Here is a 10,672-nt window from a genome sequence, read left to right as displayed (position 1 = left end):
TCAACTGCCTGGGTTTTCCAGAGAATCCTATGCGAAAGACAAACAAAAGCCCAAGCAATGATGATTTGACGCTGGTTTGTTAACTGACTTTTCCAGTACTTTGTACATGTCAATTGCAAGCTAAGTGTATTTGTTGCGTTTGGTGCAGTGGGCAAGAATGCAGAATTTGTAAGAAAAATAACTAAACAGAGGCAAGGCACAGCGCTGGGCAGTGACTGCGGAGCTGGTGGCAGCCCAAGCTCATTCTCCCGAGGGTCCCCAAGGCCGCCCCCTACACCTCGGTCCCCCAGTGGGCTTCGATATTCAGACGGGCCGTGGCACTGAGCTGCGCCCCGGAAGCCCCGGGGTCCAACCGCCCGACGCTTTTCCAATGGCCTGGCTCTACCGGCTAACGCTGCGCCCCTCGCGGGCAGGGCTGACTCCGGAGTGGATCCCACTTCCACCGCTGCGTCTTTCGAGTGGATCCCACTTCCACGGCTGCTTCTCCGGAGTGGATCGCCCCCGGTTGCATCTCCTGACTGGATTACACTCGGGGCTGCATCTCCGGAGTGGATCCCACTTCCAGGGTTGCGTCTCTCGAGTGGATTGCACTCAGGGCTGCATCTCCGGGATGGATGGCACTCAGGGCTGAACTCGGAGTGGATCACACTTAGGATTGCATCTCCGGAGTGGATTGCACTCAGAGCTGCATCTCCGGAGTGGATCGCACTCAGGGCTGATCTCGGAGTGGATCGCACTCAGGACTGCATCTCCGGAGTAGATCGCACTCAGGGCTGATCTCGGAGTGGATCACACTTAGGATTGCATCTCCGGAGTGGATCGCACTCAGAGCTGCATCTCCGGATTGGATCGCACTCAGGGCTGCATCCCCGGGGTGGATCGCACTCAGGGCTGATCTCGGAGTGGATCGCACTCAGGGCTGATCTCGGAGTGGATCGCACTCAGAGCTGCATCTCCGGAGTGGATTGCACTCGGGGCTGATCTCGGAGTGGATCGCACTCAGAGCTGCATCTCCGGAAGTGGATCGCACTCAGGCTAATCTCCGGGTGGATCGCAGCCTGCAGCTCTGCTTTAGGCTGCTGCTGGTGGAAGCGGAGCAACCCGACTCCTCCGCCAGCCGGGCCAGGGCCAGGCTCCCGCCCCGCCCCGGTGTGACGTCACGGTGCCCGGGCCGTTGCCGTGGCAACCCCATCCCCCAGCCCCCGGCCCTCCGGTAGGCTCGGCGCGGCTGCGGGCAGCGTCACGTTGCACAATGGTTTCCAGGCTGTGAGAGAGGGTGATTCAGCACGCCACGCTCCGTGCTCGCTCCCCGAGCCGCTTCTCTCTCCGGGTGTTTATGGGGGCGCGGGGGATGCGCCTTCCACGCTCACCTCTTCCTCTCTCCGTCTCCCAATCTCCCTCCTCTCTCCTCTCCCCGCAGTTGCTGGGGGCTTGAGGGACCCGAGCGCGGGGCTCCTCGGCCGTCAGCCGCCCCTCGCTCATCCGGACAGCTCCCCCGACCCCCCCGCCCGACGCCCCGCGCGGTTCCGGTGGAATGTGGTCCAGGAGGGGCAGGTAGGGGACCGCCGGGGAGCGGCGCGCGTCGGGATCGCGGCTGGCGGGCACGGAATGGTAGGTGGCCCTCGGCTGCTTCGGGCTCCGCCGCGCGGGGAGGGGTGCGGGGGGCTGCGCCGCTGCAGGTGCGGCGGGAGGAGAGGGGGCGCGGGCCGGGACACTGCCTCCAAGTGCGGCTGCCCCGCGCCTGGGCGTGCGGGAGCCGGGCCGGGATCATCCGACCGTTCTCACTGGGTCTGGGGTGGGAGGGTGGGGGTTAGACCAATGCAGAACTCTGGAACTCTGGGGGGTGGGTGCAGGGAGGGAGGGAAGAAGGGGGAGAGAGAGAAAGAGAGAGAGAGAGAAAGAGAGAGAGAGAGAGGAGAGAGGAGAGGAGAGAGAGAAGAGAGGAGAGAGGAGAGAGAGGAGAGAGAGAGAGGAGAGAGAGAGAGGAGAGAGAGAGAGAGGAGAGAGGAGAGGAGAGAGAGAGAGAGAGAGACAGAGAGAGAGGAGAGAGAGAGAGATTGGTTTGTTAGAAGTGCTGATCGCAGTCTTATCGCCAAGAACTGTTAGAAATGCTTCATTAAAACAGCGGAGAAAGCCACACGTCTTTAAGTGCACCCTTATGTTTACTTCCAGAGAGGCATCGCTTTAGTACTGGGGGTCATTTAATATATTTTAAGTTGCAGAACTAGTGGCGTTCTATTTGCAGACACTCTGAGCTCGCCTCAGGCTGGAGAGGAAGCAGAGATGAGGGTCAGTTAGGAGAGGACACGCAGGCGAGGGTCCCTTTAAGAAAGTGATCCAGGCGCAGCAGGCAGCATTTTTATTTTCATTTTCTATTTTTTCTTTCTTTCTTTTTTTAATGGCAGCGTTCCCAGGTATTCTGTTCTGGGATACCGTGTCCTCTTGAAATGGCAGAGCTCTTTTTCGAAAGAAAATTTTTTAAAAAAGGCAAACAAGTGCAAAAAATCTCATCGGAAATGAGCATGCCAACATATTTATTAGATCCTGTGCATTTGCACCTGCAGCAAAAATCATTGCGATTTCTCGCAAGATCTCCAGCGAAGTCAAGGTTAGAGATACTGTGAGGAAACCGAACGTGCATCTCGTTCCCTTCTGCCTCGTCTCATTCCAGCTCTTTAAATCCAACGTGCACGTATTTCCCTTCTGCCTCGTTTAATTCTAGCTCCTTAAGGACAACTTCCGAGGCACTGCAGTTGAAACGCAGCAGAAAGGATGATGCCGGGGCAGTCAGGGGCCTGTTTCCCAGGGGCTGTCTCTGCCCAGCTCCCGGTGCTGGTATTAACTTTTATGCACTGACCTCAAAGAGGCAAAGTCAGCCAGGTCAGGCCACCGCTGAGGGAGAGGCAGAGGAGGACCAGTGCAGCCGGCCCTGCCTGCTCAGGGCCCAGTCTCCTTCCCCCCTGCATCCCTCGCCCTGTGTCTGCTACTGGTCCCCATCAACACATGAAAAATGGTTGCAGGAGTGGCCGGTTCCCTAAGAGCAGCTTCTCCCAATGGTTGTGCCGAGCTTTCACTCCACTCTGGAGTGATTAGAATTTCCGAGGCTGGCTAACTGGGCCAGAGCCAGAGCAGTGCTCTGCCTTCCCCGGGTACACGTTCTTCTCTGTCTTGCCTGATCTTTCGGAAATTGCCACCCAGTGCCGGCTTCGCTTGTTTCATCCCGCAGAGCCACGGGGTTTTCTCTCCTGCACAGGAGCAGAATATCCCGCGAGGAAGGTGGGATGACCTTCGAGCTCTCCAAAGCCTTGATGCTTCTTCCTCTGGGACGCGTCACTCCCTCTTGTTCCTCTTGTTATTGCCAAGTGTCCTTCATTTGATGCGTTTCTGGCGTGACAAAAGAGGCGCAGTTTGGGCAAATAGATTCCTGATGATCAGGCACTAAGAAATGATCTGGAGAGTGGGGGAAAAAAGCAGCTGCCGCCAGCGTCTGCTCCTGGGCCCGGCTCAGCAGCTGCTGTGTGGCGAGGTGTTTGCCCTGCTGGCGGGGGATGTTTATGAACAGATCCCCACAGGGCCCGTGTGTTTTTGCTGTCATTGTGTGGTGTGTCCGCAGCTTTAGTATTTCACGGTCCCAGCGTACGCAGTCGCTGTTTCTCAAGGTTAGGATGAATTGAAAATGGACCGCGGCCGCTATGAAATATGTACATCTTTTACTGGTTAGGAAAATGAATATAATTTCCCTTGTAGTCCCTCCTCCTCTGTCATAAGCAAAGGGAATCTGTTTAACTTAACGTGAAGAAGCCTCCCTTGTTTAAAGGTAAAGTCTCCCCTATTTAAAACCTTTTTTTCTTTTTTTTTAAGTTTTACTGTGGCCTTATGTAAATGCATCTGTTCTTGGGGTGTAATTTTAGGGAAAAGGTCTTTTAATACTCAGTGGAAAAGATAAAGACTTTGTTTTTGGTTTTTTAGTTTTCTTGTTTGTCAAAGACCCAGTGGGTGGGGGCAGTTGATTTTAGTTGTGACTTCTGGTCATATTTGCAACTAGAGGATTTGGTGTAGAATCGGTGTGTATAGAAGTGGATGATATCTGGGTTGCTTAGAAGAATAAGAGGAAGCTTCCTTCAATTAGGATAAGAGGCAAACAAATTGTCATTTTAATTTATTTAAAATTCTCACTGCTCAGATGATTTTTCTCTTGTAATTTCCTTTGAAGCTTTTGCTTGGACATTGCAATTCTTAGGCAAAAAGAGACACTGATTGTACAGGAAGGACAGAAATGGAATAATCTGCGCATTTGCTGCAGGCTGAGTGTCCCCTTCCTGTCCATGTACATTGCTTATGCCACCTTCTGAGGACCAAGGACTTGTGCAAAGAGTTGGACCTAGGGACTATTGGAGGAGATGCTTACTGATAAAGGAGAATTTAATTCATTTATTTATCACATTAAATGCATTTATTGCATTACATAAGTCTGAGATGAGACTGTTGCTGATTCAGATAAAAGATCTGCTGCATATTGATTGAAAGAGAGATAACGTAGTTTGGAATTGGACGTGGAATTTGCAGAAATTTACTTATCCTACATATTTTTATAGCCTAGTTGTAAGGCTTTGACTCAAGATGTGTCCATTTTATTCTTATGAGAAAATCAAGACAAAGAGACAGAAATGAAAAATCTGTACATGTACTTCATTTTAAAATTTATTCAATCTGTATTTGAGGTATGACTTTTCCCTTTCAATTTAAGGGAGGGAAGCTTTGCTAATTATTGTGTTTTGGTGGCTATTCACTGTATCACTGTCATCCCATTGCTCATTGATTTGCTTGAGCGGGCACCAGTAACATCTCCATTGTAAGACTTGTTACTTTTTTGGGCATATCAAATATACCATGGGTAGCTTGCCAGGCTCTGCCGTGGGGGTGAGATACTCTCGGTAGCTTGCCGGGCTCTCTGGGAGGGGTGGAGAAATTGAACCCGGGTCAGCCATGTGCTGTAGCTATTCAAGGTGAAGAATTCAGATTAAAGTCACAACCTTTGAATGGTGCGAAATGTTTTTGGTTTGAAAAATGGGCCACACATTTAGACTTATTTTTGCTAAAGGATTTTCAAATTTTCTAAGGCTGCTTTCTTTGGATTCCTAAGAAGCCCTGCGAGCTTCTCACTGTTCTATCTTTGAGACACAAAATCCTTTGGCTTATAGAACTCATGTTTCTAGGAGAGGAAATGAAGAGTTGGAATTGACGAAGAAACAAGTGAAGTTTCCTTAGAAGTATTCCTACCCTGCAGTTGGTCTAACTGTGTGTGATATACAAAAATTAAATGAAGTAATGAAGTTCCCCTATCTGGCAGAATGGTCTGTACTGTAATGAACATGACATTTGTTATGGCTTCTGTGTGTGTGTGTGTGTGTGTGTGTGTGTGTGTAAGAGAGTTGAGGCCTGTAGGGGGAAGGAAAGAGGGGGGAGGGGAAGAGAGAGAGGGAGGGAGGGAGAGAGGGAGAGAGATGGGGGAGGGGAAGAGGGAGAGGGAGGGAGGACTGTGGAGGGAGAGAGAGATGGGGAGGGAAGGGGGGAGGGGAGGGAGAGAGGGAGAGAGAGAGGGAGAAGGAGGGGAGGAGAGAGGGAGAGGGAGAAAGAGAAACTCTTTAGATCCTCAGTAGTAATGGGTATATGGTGACTATGCTCTATCATAGCATTTATAAATAATCAATACTAGGGGTATCTCTGCTCATGCACCTGGCTTTGCCACTGAATTTAATCTCTGTCAGAGATGAACTGTGTCCATTTGGCATGTAGTAGGGATGCAATAGCTATTCCTTAGATGGATTCCCCTGGTGTTCAGAGTGGTCAACTAATGAGTGGAGGAGCGTGTGAGACAGCACCAGAGTTCCTGTTGTTTGGGCGCTTGTAGACATTTAGGGAGATGAGGTTTAATAATAAAGATGATATTTGATCAAGGGACTGTGTTAGCAGTTTGACAATAAGTCTAATCAGAGTTCAGAAGATGGAGAAATTGAGATTTCTCCATGTCATGAGATCTAGAGGCACTGGTGGCTAGGATGAGGGGGCAGTGGAGGAGGTGAGTGGGGACTTGCTCCAAATAGGAGTTGTCCCCTCTTGGCCAGGAAATAAAAACTCTTAACTGAAGCAAAATGGATGGTCTTAAAGGGTAAGCATACTTTCCAAGTTGGGAAGAAAGGTTTATATTTTAACAATAGGTTAATCCATAAATTAACCTGGCACAGTCCTGACTCACCTGATTCAATGTAATGTCAAAAAGTAAAAGTAACCCATTCAATTTACAAATCTCTTTTTTTGTAATCCGATTAGAGTATTGGAAAACGTGCTTATAGGTCTTCAATTTCAGACCTTTATGCATCTCTAGTTCTATTTTATTTCAGTACTTCCCAGAACTTGGAACTTACCCACCTGCTCCACTCGCTGGGAACTATGAACCCATTAGTCAATGAAATCTTACTTGAAAGGCAGAATTCACAAACATGGAGTTTTGTGAATTCTGCCCTGGGAACGCACCGTATGGTGCCTTGTGTCACAAAACCAGTCTCAAGTCAACCAGAGGAGCAACTGCTCCTTAGGGTTCCACTCAGTATCAGACTATCCAACGCCTCTGCTCTCGGGAGCACCAACATTCTCATGGTCCACGTGCTCTTGGTTTCCTGGCACTGTGGGTGCCCTTGAGATGTTACCTCTCTCCTGTGTCCCATCACATGGTATGCACTGTCTTTGTCAGTCTGGTTTTATAACTGCAGTTTTTATTTAAAAGGTCCCAATTTTTATTTTGAAAAAAATCCCTATTTTCATTTGTTCATTTGTGCTCATAGTTTTAAAAATCCTCGATCTCAGGTTCTCAATTTGCAGAGCACCTGGGTAATAGCCAGGGCTTCATCCTGTACCGTATTCAGCCCTGATGGTGAAGAGTAAAGTCTTTTTTGTTCTGATTTTAGGCGAGTGTGAGAAACGCCGATGTTAGGATCATCTCAGATCTTCATTATGGCAACTCATGCAAGAAACTGTTGAATTAAACCCAGTTCCCATAGATGAGAGTCCATACCAGCAGTGGTGAGTTGCAAATTTAAAATCACTCCTTAGCAGGAAACATGATCTACATATACAAATTTAGATATTGCATATGGTTCTGTGTATGGGTCTGTTGAATTCCTATTGCATATCAGCTGAAGAAGTGAAAATCACTAGAACAGAATGTTTAACCGATTGTACAGTGCTATATTATGCCATAGATAGTTACAAGAGGTCTTGGGGTACACTGGTGAATTATATAGCACCCTGATGCATACCAGCCTTTGTAACATGGTTGCAAGGAAGAATTTCATGGGGCTAAGGTATAGTTGGTCAACTATAAATGTTTTCCAGTAGCTTTTCTCATTCGTGACTTGATTCTGTTTTACTAATTCATTGTTTCCAGTAGAAGAATTGACTCTGAACTAAACTATAATTCTCAACTCTTTCCAGGCATATGTATGTACACAATGCATAGATTTATATTTATAAAACATGCATATACCTATATAGAAATAAGAAGGAACATATACTTATTACACAAATATGTATATATAAGATAAAAATGTTATGTATGCATACATATATATATACATAAATATACATAACATTTTATATTATTGTATATACATATACATAATATTTTTATCTTTACATATCACCAAATACATGAGTATATGTATATACTCAAACATTGTATTTAATCTACAAATAGATTTAATAAACAGGTAGAGAAATCGCATCACAGTTTTGTAAAGCAATTTGTGGGTATTTTAGATGACAAATCTTTTTGTTTAATTAAAAAATGCTAAAATAATACAGTTAGTCTGTGGAATAATTTTGAAAACTTACTATTTTATATAAAATGTTAGCACAGGCAGAATATCTCTTTAAATCAAATATTCAGTGCTTTGTAGTCACCAAAGTCAATAATCAATAAAATCCAGTACAGAACAACTAGTCATCATGTCAAATAACATATTTGAAAAATAGTATACGGAAATGGTGTATGTAAAACCCCCAAAGAAACTGTTTTGAACCAGTGATCGATATTTCTTCTCATTTGCTTGATGACCTGTATAGCCGTGGGTAGGTAGGCTGCCTTGTGAATTGGTCTATGTTACTTCATATTATGATTTTTGTTGTAGTTGGCTTACAATTATATCAAGAAAGTGAATAAATAATAATATTTATATGATGTTTAATCAGTGCTTATTAGCATTTCTTATAGAGGAGGATATATGTTATGTCAGTAACAGCCATTTTTTTAACCTAAAATAAGGTTATTAAAAATAGTGAACAGTTCATTTGAGTTGTGTCACTCTCAGTGATGTAGAAACCCTATCCCCCATTTTAATCATTTACCTAATAAACTAACATTTATTGAGACTCTCTGAAGTAGATATCATTTTTAGCTCTTGGGATAGATCAAAGAGCTAAGATCTGCCTTAAAGGGCCTTTCAGTCTTGAAGAGTATGGCACTTATGATAAACGCTCCATTAAAAGACACATCTAAGGAGTGTGGTACTTACATAGTGCTATTAAAATGAGTGGACACAGGGCCAAAGGAAGTGCATCAGAGGGGGTTCTCATACAGATGGGGTGGGGATTTGTTGAGAAAGGGTTCCCCTGGGGGGTAATATTTTAGTTGATGTTGAGGACAATAAGAGAAAGTAGAACAGTTGTCAAGCCCCCAAGGCTTGACAGTGCATGCTAACTTGGAAGCATTAGGTGTCATTTATCACAGTAGGGCATGAAAAGAGGTGGTAGAGACGAAACAGAGGTGGCCTAGGAGATCTGTCGCGAAGGAGCTCTTAGGTAAGGATAGTGAAAAGAAATTTTTTTTCTAAAACACCCAACGCTGGTTTGATCCCCAGGCCCTATGTAGTTCCCCTGAGCTCTGCCAGGAGTGGTCCCTGAGTGCAGAGCCAGAAGTAAGCCTTGGAGACTGCTGGGTGTGGCCCTCCCCTAAAATATTTTAAATAGGAGAGCGGCATGATCATATTTATTCTTTCAGTTTGTGAAAAATAGAGGAGGTTTAACATATTCAGGGTGGTTTTGGCATGGAAATGATATTTATTTATTTATTTATTTATTTATTTATCTATTTATTTATTACCTCTTTAGTGGGTATGAACCTGACTGTGCCTGGGCTAGCCCTGACTCTGCTCACGATCAGTCCCAAGTGCTGCGTAGAGGACTTCACGTGTTGCTGAGGGGCAAACCAGGGTTGGCGTGATGGGAGACAAATGCTCTACCCCAAACTTCTTTTTTTTAAAAAAAAAACTGGGGCCTTTTTTTTTCGTTTTGCAAGTTCCCAGGTGATTTCATTTTAATTTCAAGAGACTCTATAATGCCTCTAATCATTAACAGAACTTAAATCATTCTTATATGTCCTTTATCTATTTTTTTTTAAATTACCTTTTGTGGAGAAAACTTTTAAAAAATTTACATTATTCCTACTGGATGAGAAGATATATTGTCAACGGGGACCCTTAGATCACTCTTGACTGCAGTGTTCAGAGAGGAGGGAACAGAAGGAAAGAAATCAGCGGGGAAAGGAGAGATGGAGGAGTAATGGGCGAACAGGCATCCGGGCTTCCGTTATACTGATGATATGGGGGGGATGATATGGAGGAAGGCTGTGGCCGTGTATTCAAACACAACCTGAACGACACTGAAAACAGGACATCTAAACTGCAACCACTGAAACTCTGTAATGTGCCTGTCAGGTGGAGGGGGGGGAGGGGGGGTGGAGTTGGGGTGAGGATGGGGAGGGAATATGGGGTCACTGGTGGAGGGCAGTCGCCACTGGTGGTGGGGTTGGTGTTGAAATATTTTATACCTAAAGCTCAACTATAAGCAACTCTGTAAATCACTGCTCTTTAATTAAAAAAAATTAAAAAGAAAATGAATCACCCAGATATCTGTAGCACTGTAGCACGTCGTCCTGTCCCGTTGCTCATCGATTTGCTCCAGCGGGCACCAGTCAGTTCTCCATTGTGAGACCTGTTGTTACTGCTTTTGTAATGTTGAATACGCCACGGGTAGCTTGCCAGGCTCTGCCATGTGGGCGGGATACTCTCGGTAGCTTGCCGGGCTCTCCGAGAGGGAAGGAGGAATCGAACCCGGGTTGGCCAACGTGCAAGGCAAATGCCCTACCCGCTGTGCTATTGCTCCAGTCCTAAAGATCAAAAACAAATTTATGTTAATTCTTTTTTCTCTTTTTTCATACATTGATGAGTGCATAAAATAGAAAGTTTAAAGAATAGGAATGAGTATAAGAATCGCCTTGGTGGTCAAGGAATGGATGCTCAGTAGGTCCACAGGCTGCTTTAGAGATCACGTGCTCCTCTGCCCCCCCAGTAGTGGCAAGCACACACCACTTCTCTGCCTTTTCACACTCACTCTGTCTCCTTCCTGGTAGGTTTTCCATTTTGATATATATTCCATTTTATAAGATTTATGCACACAGTTAAACACACACACACAAATGATTATTTTGCTAAAGCATTGTGAGAATCTGCCATATCGGTTCTTGTAATTTAGTTTAAATTCTTGTATAGTATTCTACTCTAAATCAAAATATCTCAAATTTTCTTATTTAAATATCTGTGGTTCCGGCTTGGAAGCT

The 10,672-nt window shown here is 45.7% G+C and overlaps 1 protein-coding gene across 6 annotated transcripts in view; it reads left to right on the top strand.

Annotated features, from left to right (window-relative positions):
* Positions 1 to 1,199: 1,199 nt before the first annotated feature.
* The window catches only part of MAPK10 (mitogen-activated protein kinase 10), a 275,595-nt gene continuing 266,122 nt past the window's right edge, over positions 1,200 to 10,672 (top strand). For 4 of the 6 annotated variants that reach the window (XM_055139496.1, XM_055139493.1, XM_055139498.1 and 1 more), the window contains exons 1-2: positions 1,200 to 1,611; positions 6,966 to 7,080. The gene's annotated coding sequence lies outside the window, so the exon portion shown is untranslated. The remainder of the gene's footprint in view (positions 1,612 to 6,965; positions 7,081 to 10,672) is intronic. The other 2 variants (XM_055139497.1, XM_055139494.1) reach the window with 1 other exon arrangement.

The sequence above is a fragment of the Sorex araneus genome, chromosome 5 (genome assembly GCF_027595985.1).
Source record: "Sorex araneus isolate mSorAra2 chromosome 5, mSorAra2.pri, whole genome shotgun sequence".
NCBI classification, from domain to species: Eukaryota; Metazoa; Chordata; class Mammalia; order Eulipotyphla; family Soricidae; genus Sorex; species Sorex araneus.
Note: the sequence above shows the minus strand (reverse complement) of the source record. Positions and strands in the feature narration are given on the sequence as shown.